The 18,020-nt window shown below is 39.1% G+C and overlaps 1 long non-coding RNA gene across 1 annotated transcript in view; it reads right to left on the reverse strand.

Annotated features, from left to right (window-relative positions):
• LOC147601825 (uncharacterized) overlaps nt 1-18,020 on the reverse strand; it is a 388,814-nt gene that overhangs the window by 328,459 nt on the left and 42,335 nt on the right. The gene's annotated exons all lie outside the window — the stretch shown is intronic.

The following is an 18,020-nucleotide window of genomic DNA, read 5'->3' on the forward strand; positions in this document are numbered from 1 at the left end:
CAGATTAATTTTTTATTTCCTGTTTTAGTTGTTGTCTTAATATTATTGTTTTAGATGTGTATATAATTTTTCATTGTGATGGAACTGGTTAGTGCTTGTTTAGCTGTGAATTGTAGATATGAAAAAGTGGGTTAATCAAACAAAAGTCAAGATTCCTTGAATAGTAAAAGCATAGGCTACCAAACAAAGCACATGTATTATTTAAAAAGAAAATAGTGGACAGAAATACTCTTTTTTTTAAAAAAAAAAATAAATCTTGATTTGAAAAAAACATCTCTTTCAAGTAAAAATTCAACAGAAGAGTTGAATCCTCCCTGCTTTCATGGTTATATGAATCAGAGGGCCACATGTAAATATGTTGACGACTTTTAAATTTTGCATGCACAGTAATATCTATATCAGTGCTGAGGCATGGGTGCAGGCATTTATATTGCTAAATTGCTAGAACAGCAACTGGTATCCTTTTGTTAAGGACTAACTAGTACTCTCCCAGACAATTTCTGGTCATATTTTGGAAATAAGCCCAATCTAGGACACCTTTCACTAGGCGCTTTGCATATGGCTACCTCACTTTAGGGACGCAGAGAGTATAACTATGAATACGGCCAGACCATGCCACTTGACCTCAGAGCTAGAGTATAGACTTTGTACTGTTTGGTTTACTAGTGTAAATGTAGCCATTGTGTTTATTTGCCTAACTGGTTGATGAATGCGTGTTTCAGCAGTCCCTCTAAACTTCACCTACAGAGTAGCTGTAGTCATGTCCTAGTGCTGTGTCTGGAGAGGTATGGCTTACTAACTCAAGCAGCAGATGTGCCTGAGTTCAGCTCCAGATGTTCCTGGTTTGAGCCATAGTATTTCAAGCCAGAAGATAGCCAGCACACCAAATACTCTTTCTCTGAATTTTTAAGAGTTTTGAGAAGCCTGGGATGAATTGACTTACTGTGATGAGTCCCCTTCTCCTCTTCTTTTTTGTCCCCTTCCAGTCTTGGGGGAAGATCCAAAATTGACTAAATTTTGTGTCTGGAGTCTATAATAACCCATTTGGATTAAGATCCTCTGTGGATTTGCACAAGGGGAACCTTGTGACACATGATCACTTGGGCATATATTCACTCAGTTACAATTTGTGAAAATGGTCTATTATGATATATAAAGTGATCTGTTGTTCATACAATACTGACATAATAAGAAAATCACCACTTTGCACATTTTATTTATTCCAGTCAGGAATTATTTTCCTTTAGTACCTTAAAGTAGACTTTCTTCCCAGAAGTTGCATAAGAGAGAAACAGAGAAAAAAAAAAGAGATACTAAAACTGAACTATTGCAAAGATAAAATATAGTGGAGTCAGAAATTCTGCAAGGTGAGATTTTGATCATCCTGAACCAGACACCTGCATTAATCACAGCATCCAAAGATGGTGTAGTTAAACCTCTGTCTTTTAAAAGTTGCTCAAATAGACTAATATGATTCTTCAGATACATTTTTGCAGGCAGGAAATGCAACATGGTAAATGCTGAGCTGATCTGAACATTCAAAAGGCTTTAATGAGAATACACTTACCACCAAGTAGAAGCTGTGTTTCTTTATGTTATTTTAAAGTAGTTGCTTTTGTACAGTCTGCATACAGTAGCTCTTAATGTTTACCTTTTGCTTTTTAGAGTGTTTTTCTTTTTGCTGGTTACTGTTTATTTTTTATCAATGCATTGCTCTTTTTACAGGTCCCTTTTAGTATGAGTTTTTATGACAGAATAAAGTACCGAAGTTTTGCCATTAACTTTAGGGGGATCCGGATTGTGCTGTTTTTACAAGTTGGCCACCAATGCTTTGTGAGGAAACACAAAGGTAAAGAATGTGTGAGAGATACTGAGCAGCCCAAAAGTTGATGATGGGGGTCACTTTTGTGTACTTGTCATAGAAAGAGTGTTTGGCTCAGGCTGGATCTGTATTACTTTACTGGGTCAGATTAATTAAGTCAGCTGCATAAACATGGCAGTATTGGTCTGACTAAAAACTTCTAACTGGAAATAAAAAATAGTACCCAAGTTGGCCACCCTTACCTTATATAAGCAACGTGTATAATAGCTTAATGGGTTTAGTTTTCACGCTGTACTTTAGATATCAAGTGTACAATCAAATGTTTTCACACACTGCCAAAATGTATTGGATGAAAAATATGCTTTAGTATTTTATCTGACAAAAAGTTGTTATCTATTTTGTACAATATATTACATTTTTGAATAAGAAAAACACCACTGTAATTTATTGGGAAGAGCTGATTTATTTTGTAAATGTAACATTATTTTTGTAAACTTAATTATGAAAAATCAGAAATGATTAGCTTTGTTAAATATTAAATTATAATGAGATGTAATTTTATATGTTTGTACTCTGATATCAAGTTTTTGTGTTGAGCATTTCGAATTGAAATGGTAGCTGGAAATATTTCAAATGGACTGTTTTTCATCAAAGCTCAATAAAGACAAATGAATGATCCAAATGACACGTTTGCTTTTTTGGTAATCTTTGAACTATTTACACAAAAAACAACAATGCTTTGTATTGCTTATGTTATGAATAAGTATGAAACTGAAACACGCTTTCATCTCTACAATATTCACGGCATCAGAGAGCGGCCGAGGTTGGAAGGGACCTCTGGAGGTCATCTTCTCCAACCTCCCTGCTCAAGCAGGATATTGAAATCATATGAAAGAATATGATGGCAACATTTTAGTTGATTATACTGTAACATGGAAAAGTATTACATAGCTATGGTTTTCAATTTTTAGTTTGACTCAGAAAAGAGTTGAAGCACATGCTTAATTCCATCTGTGTTTAAAATGAAGCATATGTTCAACAGTCTTTTTTTTTTTTTTTTCTGGGAAGGGATAACTTAACAAATCACTCCCTTTCGTTGCTCTAGTGCATTATTATTTATTGTCATTTTGCTCACATGTGCTCTATTCTGGAGTACAGAGCTGCAGGGCAAAGCTGCCATGGAAGGCAGAAGAGACTTCTTTTCTGGTTGCTGGAGAACTTGAGGTCCCTTTGAGAAATTTGTGTCTGTGGCTGATTACTCTAGGTGAAGGATATCTCTGCCCTTTACTTGTAAATGCTGACTTGGGTGAAGGAACTCAATGATTTTAGGGAACAGAAAAGATTTTGTTTCAGCCTACAATGGAGAAAACATGGAAAACCCTCTACATCTTCAGAGCCATGAAGTGCTGACAGACTCTTCTTTAAGGATTTCCATAAATCAACTTTGCAAACAACTCCAATAGGTGAATCAGGAGTGTATATTTTACAGAGAGAGATGGGTATATTAGCTTTTGGTTCTAATCATTGTCCAAAATTCTTCCCAACTGAGGAATTCTGAATGTGATTGAAGGTATTTATTGAGTTCCAGGAACTTTCTGTAACAGAAAATCTAACATTCTCAGAATATAAGAAGAAAATCTGTTACAGCTCTTTGTTAATATTTGTATACTTGGCAGTTCCGTTTTCACCTGAAGAATGTCTATCAGTCTGTGACTGACTAAAATTTTTTTATGTCTTTCTAACAGACTACTTCTAGTTGTGCTACTTACGCTAAAATATATGGAAAAATATTTAGCTCCATATTTTCCAATAAGTCTTTCGTAAACCTTCTGTATTGGTTTATAAATGTCTGCATTTTTCATATTGTCCTTGATGTAGAACCATTAGTTTTCCTCTTTCCCTTTATTCTCCCTAGGAAAAAAAAAAAGAAAGAAATAAAGTATTTATCCCAAAATTTAAAGTCATTTTGTTAACAGGTTTCTTTCTCTTCTGATGGGTTTGTAATATAAAAAGAAAGGGAACATGGTTGTCATCAAGGTTGGCATTTTCATTAATTGGAAAGTTTATTTGTAAATAAAGAGCCCTCTATGAAGTAAAAATGTAAATTTGATTACAGAGAGGAGTAAAGGTTCTGAACTGCAGGAAATAAATTTTTTAAATCTCTTCCATAAAAATTAAATCATGCCTGATTTCTAATAAAAATGGAAAATATCTCTATGAAAGGGTAAGAAACTTAAAGACAGAAATGAAATATAAAGGCTTATACAGTGAAATGGAACTTCTGTCTTCCATCACAAGATGGAAAGAAGCAAATCACTCTTGTTGAATACCAGCATACACAAATAGCCCCTAAACAGGATGGACAAAATCTCATCAATTTGAGGGAATAAGCATGTTATGCCTAAAAAAATGTTCTTACAACAATGATCTCTATTCCTTAACGTTGTGGTGGAGCTATGATTGCTACTGACATTATCTGGTAGTTCATCTGAGTTCCATTTCAGACAAAGATGCCACATCAACACTGGATTTACTGATAGGGCTGAGAGGGTTGTTGCTTCCTCACTAACGGTGCTTTATGTGACAGCTGCTCCAGGTCACATAATGTTGGTGCAGCCTTGCACCAGAACGGAGCTCTTAATTGTGACTGTGATGGTTCTGGGCCTGACACCATTTCTTCCTTTTGCAAGGGTGAATGCCACGAATGTCTAACACGATGAGGTGTGCTTCACAGGGTGAACAGTTGTCCTGTTTTTTTTTAGTGAGGGGGGGCTACAGTGGAAGCTTCTGTAAGAAGCTGCTAGAAGTAGTTTCCCCTTTGTCCAGTGAACTTGGCCGGGCCTAGGGTGGAACCACCACTGGCCAAGGCTGAGCCAATCGGTAGCAGAATATTCCCTGATAACACCTCTGTGAGAACATATTTCAGAAGGAGAAAAAAAATAGAAGAAGAAGATGTGAAGAAGCTGAGCAGGGGCAGAGAGGGGGAGGTGCCAGCCTTGTGGGTCTTGCGGCCCTCACCCTCTGGCTTCCCACCAGGCAGCCATCTGGACCTGACTAGGCCCAGCCCAGCCAAGAGAAGTGGAGAGGAGATGAGATGTGACAAGAACCTGAGAGGCGTCTGCCTGAGCCGACTGTGAAGAATTTCTTGTGAGAGGAACGGCTGCAGACACACAAGGTCAGGAAAGAAGGAGGGGGAGGCGTAATGTTGCTCCTGGCCGAGATTCCCCTGCAGCCCATGGTGTAGCCCATGGTGCAACCCATGGTGAAGCAGGTTGTCCCCCTGCAGCCCATGGAGGTCCACGGAGGAGCAGGGATCCACCTGTAGCCTGTGGAGGACCCCACTCTGGGGCAGATGGATGCCTGAAGAAGGCTGTGGCCCATGAAGGGCCCATACTGGGGCAGCTGTTCTGGAGGGATTGTACCCCATGGAAAAGAGCCCCACGCTGGAGCAGTTTGCAAAGACTGTAGCCCATGGGAGGGACCCCATGATGGAGCAGGGGAGGAATGTGAGGAGTTCTTTCCCTGAGGAGGAAGGAGTGGCATAACACAACAAGTTATGAACTGACTGTCACCCCCATTCCCTATTCCTCCCTGTGCCGCTCAGGGTGGGGAGGAGGTAGAGATAATGTTAAGCCGGGGAAGAAGGAGGGGTGGGGGTAAGTTATCTTGTTCTCTTTCTCATTATCTTGTTTTGGTTTTAATAATAAACAAATCATTTTCTGCAAGGCGAATCTGTTTTGCCCATAATGGTAACTTTAAGGATCTCAAACCTTGAGCCTTTTAAAAGTTATATTATCTCTCCTCCATTCCCACAGAGGGTGGGGGGCGTGAGAGAGAAACTGCGTAGTCTGGTCCCAAGCAGGGCTAAATTATGACAACAGCACCAAGTGTTGAAGATTTTCTTTTAGCCAGTCTTTCATCTGAAGCTCAGACACTGTGCTCTGAGACTAGAGAATAAAGCCTAGAAATCCATGGGTTTTTTAAATTTATTTGTCTTGGATCTGAATAGCCCTGGCTGGTCTCTTTGAGTCTTATTGTAGCAAGAGGACACTCTGAATGGGTGGGAACCCTATGTGTCTGATTAGGTTCTAGGGCTTTGCGGAGTCTGGCCTCCCACGTAATCTCCTCTGCTATTTTGTCAGTAAGTTGGCCAAACAGATGTTGCTGTTTCAATTCTAGAATCCTGAATGTCTTCAAGGAAATATGGCAGCAAAGATCAGGCACTGGTACAGGCTGCTGAAGGAAGTGGTGGAGTCACCATATCTGGTGTTCAAAGAACGTGTGACGTAGCACTTCAGGACATGGTTTAGTAGGCATGGTGGTGTTAGGCTGATGGTTGGACTTGATGATCTTGGAGGTCTTTTCCAACCTTAAACATTCTATGATTCTGTGGAAGATTGCTCAGGAAGATGTTTCTCTGGGAGTTAAATTCCCTTAAGAAGTTAAAGGAGATAGCGAGTGGTTAGAGAAAAATATTTTAATAAAGTATATGACAAGGTGCGCTATATTCTTTCAAGATAATTTATTGAAAGAAGGAAGGAAAGAAGGCCTGCACAAATATGATAACACCATCAATTCCATTAAGAGATTACGAGAACCTCTACAGTGGAGGTATAAGATCAGACAGCTTTGCTCAAAATAGTTTGGTTTGTGGTCCAGTATGTCACCTGTACATTGCAAACATCAGGCTAAGTTGAAACAGCTGACTCTTTTACAATTTTTCTGGAGCAGTGTATGAAACATATCCCAGCAGCTTAGCATGCCAGTTCTGACAGTTTGTTGGCTCTCCACAGGATTGCAGTGCAGGCCAGCCTGGGCACATTCTGCATCACTGCTCAAAGACCCTTCTCTAGGTGTTGTTTAAGTACATTCCTTATCAACGGGCAATAATGCTATGGGAGTGAAACAGGACTCTTCACGTAGCCCATCTCAGTGCTTACTATCACCAATCCCCTTTTATCATAGTGTCTTGTTGCATATGATGCAGCTGGACCTAGCAGTTGCATCAGCTGCACTGCACGTGCACGTGTCCTGACCACTTTTCCTGGAGCAGCTCTGCAAGTTTCCCCCATTCTGGGAACACTGCAAAACAGCAAGCGCCCAGCTGATGCTATGATGCCAGCAGCCAGAGTCACCTTGCAAAGTGATCATGGTAGCAGCTGATCCATTATGCGAAGTCATGCTTTATTTCATGCTTCTCACAGGCCAACTGAGACGAGATAAAAACTTGCTTAAGTTTTTAGTTGTGTACAGAGGCACCATTTCAATTTGATAAAACTTTGGAGAAAAGTAAAGTGTTGGACTTGGTGACGTTCTCATCTGTCACCTTCACAAGTAGCACCAGCCACTCGATCTGCAGAGTGCTTGTGTCAGCTATTAGAATAGCCCCTATTTCCTGTCTTTTTGAAATAACACAACTAAATAGATTGGGTTACAACTGCTATCTCAGTAAAAAGTATGCCAAACTCATGGAAACACAGTTCTGAGATCATATAATACTTTATTTTTGAATCTATGCATTTTGCTGCTTAAATGAAATGGTGCAGCTTATGTTACATTTTGATCAGCAGGCAGTTTTTTTCCCCACTGTTTTTTTTGGCCCCCCCAAATAGAATGAATTTTCATGAATATGACTGCCCAACAAAGCATCCCATTTTTCAGATGCCTGCCTTTTGTAATTTAAATAATGCAAGCATATGAACGTAGAGATTTTGCATTAAGAGGCAAAGGCAATCTCACCAAAAGAGTTTATTCAATATATTTCCAACATCATCCATTCCAAGATATAATTAAGATTACCATGGCCCAAGACTAATTTGCTGTGGTTTCCAAAAAGTGGAGCAGATAGCAATTGTAATAGAGGACAAGAATTTTCCATATAAAATTTTTCATTGTCATATTAGATTTTTTAATGAGCATTAGTCTTGATCAAAAATGTAATAAAACCGAACAATACTCTAAAATATGCAGACAGATGTATTATAAAATAACAAACTTTATATATTTCATTTATGTGCTGTGAAGTACTCTCTTCTTTTGCAACATGAACATTAATATCCATTTTTTTATCTCAACAGCAAAATCACAATTTAACTGTAGCATGATCTGTCCTCTATTTTAATGCATTTTTCTTTTTTTGTGGGTTGATTAAAATTGCATCGTGTGATTAAATACATAGAGGCAGATATTCCATCCCTGTGACACTGTGCCTGTTCAGAGATTGACAGCCTGAGGTGCTGCTCATTAACCAACAAATAATTTTAAAATGAAAATAGGGATGGAGTCCTTCTGGAGGGCAGGAGAGGAATCCACATCTCCCTGATCATGAGGAAGGCACTGTTGGAGCTTTCAGCTTTTGACTTACAGAAGGAAACATCTGCTTAAGGAGAAATTTGCACTTTGAAGATAGGGGTAATAGTGGGAAAAAAAATCCCTTAAAAAATAAAGTGTTGTTAGTCTCAAGGGTACCCAGTTAAAAAGCGTAGATTCAAGAAGGTTTGATGAGCACGGAAGGGCAGTCAGCCAAGGAACTAACACAGCAGTATTGCCTTTTGCACAGCACTATTGCCTTTTGCAATGCCTCAGCTTCTGGAGGTATGTAAGCATGCGAAAAGGAGTCTTTTTTTTTGTCATGGTCAGAGCAAGATCCAAGGCATCATGGTTAATGGAGAACGTCCTCAAACAATGGAATTTACAGGCAGAAAAATCAGAAGGAATATTATTTTCACTTGAAAATAATTCAGCTTATTGATTTTTTATACAAGTCAATGTTTCTGGTATTTTGAGTGCTCTTTTCAAATTTTAAATGCTTGAAATTGACCATGCTATGTTAGGTGGTGTCTTCATGTTCTGCCTGGTGGGAGGGAGTGGGGGCGGTGAATGAAGACATCGAAAGGCCAAAAAATAGCCAAAGCAGTGGGAACAGTCGGACCCAAAGAATATGCCTCCGTCAGCACACTACATAGACTCATGGAATGAACTTCAGCTAAAGCATGTGAATGGAACTATTTGCTCAAATTACTGTCTTCAACCCTAATAATATCATTTGCTGGTGATAAAGGTTCTTTAGTGTAATCACTATTAATTGCATTGCTCTGTCCTCTCTCTCACCTGAATCTTATCTTTCCCAGAGTAAGAGTCCTTATTTATTTACAGCTTAATTTATATTGAATCCTGTGCCTGAGAATCCTTGAACCCGTCAGGCTTACAGCACTTGTGTTGTCACACTGCTAGCCTCATTCCATGTGAGCTCAGGCTGAGTTTTCTGGGGTAAAAAAAAGCACTGACTAGAACAACTAGAAAGGGCAAGAGAAAACAGCAGCAGATTCAGAAGGATGCAGAACATCCTGTCATTTCTGTTATTCACTGCTGCTGAACTCACTGCTTACTGTTTATGACCTCTGAACATGTTAACGACTGCATGGTAGTTCCTCATGTCACAGGGAGACATATGCTGACACAAAGCTCTATACGCTGCCACTCATTTTCTCTCCGCAATCTACGTCTGGATTGTGATGGAGATGTTTGGAAGGATGGAAGTAGCACAGTTATTTAATCTTTTTTTTTTTTGTTTAAAAAACATAAATGCATGAGTCATCCTTTGCCTGTTTGTACTTTAGTTCATTCATAAATACTGCTGCTGAAGTATTAGCAAAAATGTAACATTTAGTCCAGATCTTAGCTGATGCATTTCACTTTCTCTATCACTCACCTTACTAAAATCAGTCTTCAGCAGTGTTCATTTTCTAATACCATTCAATTTTATTGCAAGGTAGTGTAAGATTTTAATCTAAGTTTATCACTTGTGACTGCGGGACAGTAATGAGGAATACCAGTATTTCTGTAAATAAGGTATTAGTGCAGCCACAGCGTGTGCTGCAGTGCTTTAAAGCTGCTTGTCTCTGAAGTTCTGTAATTTGGGTGCAATGTGTATTACAGGTTAACCCCAGTACACACAAACCAATTCACCAATTTAAACCTCATTATTTCCTGTCACTTTGCTTTAAACTACAACCAGCACAGGAGACAAAGCTGAGCCCATTGTCCACTGTCATTTGCTTTATATATGGGGACACTGAGAGTTTTTTGTTGACCTTTGAAGCATAGTGTCAAGATCCTTTAATATCCTTTCATTTCAAATGATGAGGAACACAACTGAGAGTGCTCGGTCAGTCCCACGTGACTCGTGTCCTCGGTAGTAATGAGGCTAAGTGGAGCAAATGACCCCTAATGTAAGAAGGGACCAGCAGAATGCCTGCTCCAGCAGTCTGTAGGGCAACATCACCCTGTAACTGGAAGGGAGTTACTTTCTGTGGAATAAAGACAGCTCAGCCTCCACTAAAGCGCCTCCATTGGAACGATCCTTATTCATGCTTTTTGCTTTTTTATATGAAAAACATTAGTGTGCAATATTATGACACTATACAAAACATTACAGCATTATCAGAAGAAAAATTTTGATAAAGAGCATAGCAATCCTACCTTTGAGTTTAATCAAACTGTGATGTACAAGTAAGCAAACTTGAGGAAAGATAGCAGGGGTCCTATTGCCTCTGTTCATATAGAAATTAGGAGTATCTGGGTATTACTCCCTAATGTAACCTAGTGTACACGAGTAAGCAGCCACTCTCAGGGCGTGAGGTAGGGCTCTTCAGGCTGCTAAGACATTTAAGATACAATCTGAAAAAAACACTTAGTACTCTGCCCAGACCCAAAACAGCACGTAAGCAATGCTTAACTTCATAGTCATGGCTGGCTTCATTGGAGCTGCTTATCTGCTTAAAGGCGAGCCCACTCCAGCGTGCTGTGCTATGTAGGGACAGGCAGCATTCCACTGCATGCTACCCTGTGGAATGGAAAATGGTGCAGTGCTTCAGCCCATCATACAAATTATTGCTGCTTCAGCCACAGTATTTTAAGAAACACAGCCACTTCCAGTGGAACAGCTGCTCTCTCCTATCTACAGGAAGCAATGTAAGAAGACAAGATGCAGACTGAGCTGAGTCCTGTATAAATTGCAAAGGCTCCCCACCTCCTGATAATTGAATACAAAATTAATCACAGATAGAAAATTCTGATTTTTTTTTTTTCCCTGGACATTGGTGAGAGTTTTGAAGGGAGCAAGTAGTTTTTTCCAACTGCCTGTAAATTGTTGGTGGAACTGACTGCTCAGCCATCAACTGGGTAGAAACGTTTGTCCTTTCACAAAATTGCACTGGCAAGTAGAGTTACACTCACATCTATGTAGCAAAGTTTGTGACTAAATGGACTATGAGGGTCTGCTCTATGTTCTAACATCTTTGGACACAAGCTCCCTCAAAACGAATGTAGTGATGGAAATTTTGCATTATACCTAATATGTGAATTTGGCACCAATCTGCAAAGATATTTTGGCACCTAACTACTACTAAAATCAATGGAAGTTGGGTACCTAAATAGTAATAAAGTGCATATGTATCTCTGAGGATCTGTGCCTTTGATCTCAAAATCTGTCAATCCTGCTCATTACAAGCTCTGCATTTACTTTAAAAACATACGAGGTATGAATTAAGGATAAGATTAATTAATAGTGGCATTAACTGTAGCAAAGCAAAGAGATAGATTGCACTGACAGAGAAACTGGAAAGGATAATGGATTTAATGGCATGTGTTCTAATGGAAAAAAATAACCTACTGCATGAGACTGTCATATCTGAAAAAAATGTGTCTACCATTTACAGTTCATATAGGGACAAAAAGGTTTATACACTAGCAGTATATAAATCACGGAAAAGAGTAAGCTGAGATCTTTATAGTAGCAGTGATATATTTTCTCTTGTGGAAGCCCTAGCCCAATCTTGTATCTACAGAATCTTTCTCTAACTCAAGGGGCTGACTTATCTGAAACACCCAGGGCTGGGAGGGATGCATCTTGAGTGGAGACACTCAGTCTCTCTGAGCACAGACCCACTGAGGAACAAGCATGAAACCTGTTGTCTTCATTTACTACTGGATAACACAGAGAACTCACCATTTAGCCTACTAGCTGCCATGGTTGTCATTTCAAGTATGTCTGCAAGCAGGGTAAGGACAGAACCCCTAAATCAAGAGTGAGAATTTGACCAGTGGGCAGTAAGCTGGAAAGTTAAACATTCCTAATCCTGGTATCTCTACACGGGAATTTGCATGTGTGCTAACCACTGAGCTAGCAAGTAAAAGGCAGAATAGGATGTCGCCACCTTCTTCATCCCTTTTCTTGACCAGGCTGTGAACATCCATGAGGAAACTTGATCAAGTTCAAAGCTATTGAGGCTAAGATGCTTCTGGCTGTGTATACAAATAAACTTGTATGAGCCTTTTTAATGGGACCTTGATGTTAGGCAGAGAAGAATGTTGAGGATGGCAGCTGGGTCTTCAGCCCCTCTTTGGTCCTATCTATATTCAATGATGCAGGATGATACTGCAACCTCTGAGCCACCTCTGGGCTCTCACTGGCTTGCCAACTGTAGTACTCCAAGTATTATACCTATGTCAATACAACATTAAGCTCGAAGATACAATACACTGATACGGCTAAACTGCGTTCAGACCCAAGCTAGCATTTCCAGATATGTCTGTGCTAACTTGTATAGAGCTCAACGATTGTGATGATAAGTTATGGATAAGGATGAGGAGGAAGGCCAATAAGGCAGATATCCTGCTGAGAATCTGTTATAGACCACCCAACCAGGATGAAAAGTTAGATGAAGCATTCTACAAGCACGTGGCAGAAGTCTCGCAATCTCTAGCCCTTGTTCTCATAGGGGACTTGAACTTAATGGACATCTGCTGGAAATACAACACAGCAGAGAGGAAACAGCCTAGGCAGTTCCTGAAGTGTGTGGAAGGTAACTTCCTGACACAGCTGGTAAGTGAGCCTTCCAGGAAAGGTGCCTTGCTTGACCTATTGTTTACAGAGAAGGACTGGTGGGAGATGTGGTGGCTGAAGGCCATCTTGGGCTTAGAGACTATGAAACGGTAGAGTTCAATTCTTGGTAAAGTAAGGAGGGCATAATAAAAGAGAAAAAAAGAAAAAGAAAGCCTTTGCAATGATATTAAAATGAATTATTTCAGTCTCATGTTCCTGTGGCATCTGATTTAAGCAACGGGATGGTGAAAAAGTGGCTAAGGAACAAAGTGCTGATATATGGGCCAGACATCCTGGTGTGAAGGCTAATTGCACGGTCCAGTTTGGAGGGGAGGGAGGAAATGCACAGGAAGAGGAACTCTTACCTAAGCCCTCTCCTCCTCCTGGGGCTGCTGTGTGCAGGGTCAGCCCTCAGGCACAGGTTAGAGCAGCCCTGAGGCTACCTTGCTAAGTAGACAGATCCCCCTGAAAGTGCAAGATTGCTCCCAAAAGAATGTTATTGACTCTTGTGTTCAATTTGGTTTTAAATGATTCATGTACTAATTGAGCTTCTACTACTTACTAGCTGAAATACCATATGACCTCCCTCTTAGGGAACACAGTCTTGTTTCAGTGTCCTGACAGTTGTCACTGTGTAATTGACCACGACCACCAAAAAATAAACAAGCAGCTGCAGAATGAATTCTGCTGATTGAATTTGCTATGTGAGAGTGATCAGGTAAACACAGAGCTGCAGTTGATTTCTTTTTCAAGCAATAAAACTATGAAATGCTTTAGGGCACCAATGAAAACAGGCAGAAACCAGAACCTAGGACAAACTGGGAACAATAGTCCTTGGTGAATTAGTTGTTCAAATGCCCTAGCTGATGGTAGTAATAGAAAAAATAGTGGACAACAGTATATGGTCTTCTTCATAATTATTCAATAAACCCCAGAATACTTGAAAGATGAGGTAACAATGATTTAAGGGGTTCTTACCAGAATCACTCTGACAAATGTTCAGTTGGCTGTTGGGCGTGTGTTTCTAGTAGGTATATACTGACTGAAAGAATGCCTTCTTTCCTTCCATTTGTTATTTTCTGTAGTAGTTAATGCACCTTAAAAGACTTCCTTGTATTTGGGCACTGCATCTTTACAAGCAGTACTTATTTACATTTTCCTTGAGGATAGGTTTGCTTTCATGCCCCAAATGGTGACAAAGTGTGGTACAACTAAACTAGCCTTCTGTAAAACCACGGATTGCAGAGAGATGGCTGCAGTGGCATCCAGTGACTTTCCAGAAAAAAACTAAGGGGACTCTTGTTGAAGTAACTAGGCAGAAGGCCTCAAAGGACTAACTAGAAATGCATTTCCGTAGTAGCCTGGCATTTTCCCCTGCTTTTTCCTCAGAAAGTAAGGTCAATTTTTAGGCTTGAAGAAAGGACTAATTGGATATGTGAAACCCTTTTCAATACCTGACTTGAAGCTTCATAGACACTGAACAATTCTGTGCCTAGCTTTGAGTTGGATGAGGATTTTGTTTTGGTTTTTTAGTTCCATTTTTTACTACACAAATAGTAGTCGGGGCAGCTGATATGACTTATATAAGGCAAAATTCTCCATGAAAAAAACAGAAAAAGCCCAGTGGAAGCAGAGCATCGTGTGATTCTGTCACTTGTGTCCATACAAATGCACCATGAGAGGGAGTTATCTAGAGCCAATTTTTCTCCAGGGCTGGTACACTGATAAACCAATACCACCTCAATAGCAATAACTGACTTACTCTAATTTCCTAAGCCTTACAAGCTTGGCCAACTTCTTTAGGCCTGGGGAACATTTTTATTTCCACCCAGACCTTCAAGGGCCACTGCAATAGAGCTAGATGTGTGTGATACTGTATTTGCCCTCATGCATTCTGCCAGCTTCAATGCCTGCTTCAGTGTGAGCCTCTGGGTTTCAACGTGAGGCTGTGCTCTAGATCTTGGCCCTCTCTCTCCCAACAGAAAAGTCCATCTGACCCTCCAGGATTCATGGGAGCTGGGGAACAGCATAGGCCACAAATCACTCATGCCTCCTCTAGAGGAGAGATTAGGCCATAAATGCTAAAAAAACTTGCACAATTCTAGTCTGTATGTGTTGCTTGGAGAAGTGATCAAGGCAAAATAAGAATTACACAAACTGTAAGACAGACACATTGAGGTCAATCAGCTTAACATACTGACATGCAGATACTTGAGCTATAATCAAGAGAATCTGTTGTTCTTTGTATCAGGTCTTGCACAACTGACAAAGAGACAATATGTGTCTTTCTCCTGAATAAACTGTATAAAATTATAATGAGACTTACAGGTATATTAATCTTAGCAGGCACAGTGAAGAAAAAAAAAAGAATTGCAGATATTAAATGCACAATTTTGAGCCAGTTTGATGGTCCCTTCATTTTATTATAACCCACATCACTTTCGTAAAGAAAATCACATCTTGAAGAACTGACTCAGTAGAACACCTACCTAATTTTGTGTTTCAAAAAGATTTAAACCTGGGATTAAGTGATCTGAGAATCAGAGGTTTATATACTAGAGTTCTCCTGACCATACTAACAAAATACTAGAAAAGGAAAGCAGACATATATTTGGTCTTCCAAAATGCCTTTTTAGTCTATTAAGTAACTCAAAAGTTATAAGGGTGGAGGTAGTAAACAGTCTTTCTCTCAGCAAGAGACAAAAAAGAGAAATAGGAATAAACAATTGAATTTCAACACAGTTGAAAGGACAAGTAAGAAAACACTGCTCATGATTCTTGGTGATGTGCAAATAGGAGCAGAGGAGAGGAAGAAAACTGTAATTATTATCTTTGGAACCTATGATAGTAAAACGAGAAAAAGTTTCCCCTGAGGAAAAAGAGGATCTGTCCATGAGAGCAGGATATTTTTTCTGTAAACATATTTGCTTCCAATCTCACCTCCATGTGATGGCCACTTTTTCATCTCTAGGACTCAGTATGCTCCTTAGTTGCCTGCCTTGCTGGCCGGCAGCTATGATGGTTCCCATAGCTGGGGTGAGGGCAGTGCTGTGGCAGTGCAGTGGCCAAGGAGCGTCAAATGAATCTGGAACCCAGCACCCAGAGGAGCCCTAATGTAAGGAACAGTCTTTCCTACTTGAAACTTTGTTTAATATATTCCTAAAAATTGCATGCAATTGCAGTAATTAGGGAAGTCCAGGAGCTGCAGGATGCATACAGTCCCTGCTTCCAGTCCTACAGTGTTTTGTCTCTGACTTTACTCATTAGCTCAGTGTCACCTTTGACAGTCCCTATTATTCATAGTATCTTTCTGACCAAAGATAAAACGGAGATTTTTAAATTTGCTGCTTTTGATCTTTGACTTATTCATGAAAAGACATCAGATGGATATTAATAACCTAATTTTTTAGGTTACAACCCAAATGTTTCATAAGAACTCCACAGGCCAAAGATTTGTATAGGAGATGACTAAGAAATCGCAATGCCATATTTCTAACACATAACTCTCATACACATCGCCACACAAAATAATGCACAGCTCCAATTCATTTTAGTGGAACAGAAGCAATCTAAAAGAGAAGTAAAACCAACTTGATATTACTAGAAAGAATTGAACTCTGATATGTATGGATGTTCAGACCCTTCAGAATTATATTTTTGATAGAAAATATTCTGTTGCAACATTTTTAGATTATTATTTATTTTAAATATCTATATTTATGAGTTTATTTAAATAAAATATGCATATTATGTTGCATACACATTTGAATTATATTTGTATATACTTTTATATTACATTGATCAACTGTCATATGTACATAAAGACTGGCCCAATGTTTTAGGAATTCTTAGCAGATTCAGCTTCTTGGTTCTCTGTCAGTCATACAATGAACTTTGAATTATCTAACTGTTTCAGCAGCTTTAGGACTTCATGGACCAGTATCATTTTACATCTTGTGTATAGATTTAGATTAGACGTAAGGAAGAAATTCTTTACTGTGAGGGTGGTGAGACATTTGAACAGGTTGCCCAAGAGAAGCTGTGGATGCCCTATTGCTAGAAGTTTTCAGGACCAGGTTGGATAGGGCTTTGAACAACCTGGTCTAGTGGAAGGTGTCCCTGCCCATGGTAGGTGGGGGGTTGGACTAAATGATCTTTAAGGTCCCTTCCAACCCAAACCATTTTATGGTTCTATGATTCTATGATTCTATACTCAAACTTAAATATCTAGAACAAGATAAATATGCCTTTTTTCTTCCAAGGAAAGGCCAGTTTGCTATACCATCTGAAGACACCATTTTTTTTTTCCATAGTAATCATCAAAGTTTAGCACATGATAAACTATCACCCTAATTTACACACTGAATTAGTCTCAAATTTGTAAGGATGATCCTAAAGGAACTCAGGAGGTAATACACAGAAAGCTATTTCTGGCGTAGTCACTTTGCAATAAGAGATCTTCCCTTTCTATAACACTGCTTGTTGTAGACACAGATATAAAACAATACTCTTCGTATTCAGGGGGGTACACTAAAATGCAAAAAGTCCCCTATTGCTTATTAGATCTTGCATACTATAAATACAACAGTCACAGTAACTGTAAAGATCTAAATGACCCTATTACTCTTAACTTGCGCACCTGAATAAGAAATAGATATGAAGTGTATTAAAATGATATCCACAGAGCTTACTGAGTATTGCTTTGTTGTATCATTGAACTTCATGGACAGTTTCCACAACTTAGGCTTTAGGGAGAAATCTGAACATTTAAGGCACAAAGACAAAGGGGAAGATTTCACATCTCAAGGAGGAAAAAGTTGATAGAGAAATAGAGTACAAATGTAGCAAGATTCAAAAATGACCTTAAGAAAAAGTGCCACAAAATAAACTTATTGATTATAAAAATGTAAAATCCCAAACAAAACCAGTTCCTATAGATTTTTTGTCAGAACTGAATTCCTAGAGATATCCTCAGGGTTGAGGGGTTTTTTTTGTGGTTTGTTTGGTATTTTATTTATCCTCTGAGATACTTAGGCACTGGTACTTCTTGTATCAGTCCTGTCCATCTCAAAGAAAGCAGCAGGTGCTGAGAAGGTCTGAAAAACAAAAGCCATCTGATTCCAAGAGGTAAATGTACAAGTAGAATATGCCCTACCAGGAAACTGGTGATTTTATAATAAAATGAAATATTAATACAATTATATAACATATCACATTCAAACACTGAAATGAATGATGCTTGAACAATAGATTTATAAAAGTTTATGCTTTAGGAAATCAATCTCAGTTCTGTGATAAGCCAGTATTTATTAT

Source organism: Chlamydotis macqueenii, chromosome 2, assembly GCF_036417535.1.
Source record: "Chlamydotis macqueenii isolate bChlMac1 chromosome 2, bChlMac1.mat, whole genome shotgun sequence".
Lineage (NCBI taxonomy): Eukaryota > Metazoa > Chordata > Aves > Otidiformes > Otididae > Chlamydotis > Chlamydotis macqueenii.